General features: G+C 39.3%; 1 protein-coding gene and 1 pseudogene across 1 annotated transcript in view; both read right to left on the bottom strand.

Moving 5' to 3' along the window:
* LOC102857047 overlaps positions 1-600 on the bottom strand; it is a 3,474-nt pseudogene extending 2,874 nt beyond the window's left edge.
* The window catches only part of LRRC7 (leucine rich repeat containing 7), a 720,627-nt gene that overhangs the window by 115,980 nt on the left and 602,406 nt on the right, over positions 1-2,241 (bottom strand). The window lies entirely within an intron of this gene.

Raw genomic sequence — 2,241 nt, 5'->3', positions numbered from 1 at the left:
AGCAGTCAGGAAATCAAAAGATGAATTGCATTAGGAAAGTCTGGTGTCAGGTGTCTCTCTAGGGTACTGAAGAGCAATGACATCAGTCTGGAGACTAAAGTGCACCCGATATAGGCCATGGCCTTACAATTATTTGCTATGTATCAAAGAGCTGGACAATGCCTAAAGAGGATAAAAGAAAAATCAATGCCTTTGAGTTGTGGTGTGGAAGAGTGTTGAACATATCATGGACTGTGAGAATAATAAAAAGGTCAGTCTTGGAGAGGATGAAACCAAGCTGCTCCCTGGAGGCAAGGATTTCAAAGCTCTGTCTCACATACTTTTGGCATGTGGCCAGGAGGGACCAGTCCTTGTAGAATAACATCATGCTTGGAAGGATGAGAGGAAGACCAGGATGAGATGGATTGACTCAGTGACTAAGGAGAAGTGGGATTGGGTCTGTTGGAGACAAATAAAATTGGCTTAGGATAGGGCAGGTTTTAGAGCTGTTGTATGTAGGGTCACTAGGAGTCATAGGTGACTCAACGGCACATAATAGCAACATATAATTTGCACAACCTCACATAGTGTATTTTACCCTGGTCCTGACGTTTTTGCCATAATACCTATGTTGAGGCATGACAGATGACAGAAGTTAGTATCTTAATATGTTAATATAAGTGTAAAAATAATTATAGCCTTTTATGCATTTTTATTTCATTGTCTCACATACTTTGGGCATGTTGCTAGGAGAGACTATTCCTTAGAAAGGGGTATCATTCATGAAAAGGAGGGTCCGTGAAAGAGAGGAAGGAAGACTATCAATGGAATGGACTGACACAGTGACTACAGCAGTGGACTCAAGTGTGTCAGAGATGATGAGAATGGAACAGGGTTCAGATCTGTTATTCATAGGATTGCTATAAGTCATACGAAGTCAATGGCAGCTAACAAGTCATTCTCTCATCATCCTCAAGTTAGAACTGATTCACAGCTGACCTTCCATGGGTTTCTGTGGCTTCAAATTGCAAGGAGGAAATTATCCATTTCTTTCTCAGAGAACTGGTGGATTTTGAACTGCTTAGAGAGATGTAGAGCCCTTTACATTATCAGTGCAACCTTCTGTGGGCTACGCTAAGCCACCAGAATATCCTGACAAAAAGTACGTAAAATATAGTATACATTACATATCTCTCATACATTCCTAAAACCTCCTAAAAATAGAGATACTTGTATAAATGTTGAATGTGCTTCACATGTATCTGGTGTGTTTAGAATTCTTGTTTAATACTCCCTTTCAAACAGCGTAAAACTAAGAAATGAGTATATATTGTTGTTATGTACTGTCAAGTTGCAGCCAACTCACAACAACTGGTCCTTCGGCAGGTTTTCTCTCAGAGTCTGAATGTTGCACAGGAAAAGACTGTCTTTCTCTTGTGGAGAGGCCAGTTGGTTCAAACCACTTGTTTGAGTTGGCAGCACAATTCCTCATCCACTAGGTCACTAGAGTTCCACATTATTAGCTCCACAATATTAGTAATTATCAGTCACAAAATGAAGAGTTCCAGATTCTTTTTGGATAACAAAAAATTTAGGATTGTATTATAGTGAATTCAGAGAATCATTTCCAAAGTCTTTATAGGGATGATGGATTTTTAAAATTTGGGGACATTTGGTATTTTCCCATTGTTCCATTATTATTTAAGCTTTAAATGTTTCCATTTTCTGGTGGCCTAGAATAAAAATCTATACTAAAATACCATAAGCATGTGGTACAAATCGACCAGCTGCTCTGCAGAAGGATGGGCAATCTCCTGTGTGATTTACTGTCTCTGAAAACTTGCTGGAGGGACAGCTATGGGTCAGTTCTGACTCAACGTATACAGCAACAATGAAAACATTCTTATTTAAACTTTACTATTTCAATGGAGGGAAAGTGGCTCTTGACTAAGAGGAAAACTCTGCATACATTTATTTGTATAAGAAATGTCTTTCTAGGGGCTGTGGATTTACAGAAAGATTTTTTTTAAATTTAAAATATATAATTGTATGACTTCATTATGGGACAGGGTTCAGATATGTTGTATATGTTGTTGTTGTTGTTGTTATGTGCCATCGAGTCGTTTGCGACTCATAGCAACCCTATGCACAATAGCCCTAAACCCTGCTCTATGCTGCGCCAACTGCACCATCTCTGATACACCCATCCCGATTACCCCAGTCACCGAATCAATCCATCTCATAGAGGGTCTTCCCCTCCTG

This window comes from Elephantulus edwardii, unplaced genomic scaffold, assembly GCF_000299155.1.
Source record: "Elephantulus edwardii isolate Elephantulus edwardi_28Jun2011 unplaced genomic scaffold, EleEdw1.0 scaffold00005, whole genome shotgun sequence".
In the NCBI taxonomy this organism is placed as follows: Eukaryota; Metazoa; Chordata; class Mammalia; order Macroscelidea; family Macroscelididae; genus Elephantulus; species Elephantulus edwardii.
Note: the sequence above shows the minus strand (reverse complement) of the source record. Positions and strands in the feature narration are given on the sequence as shown.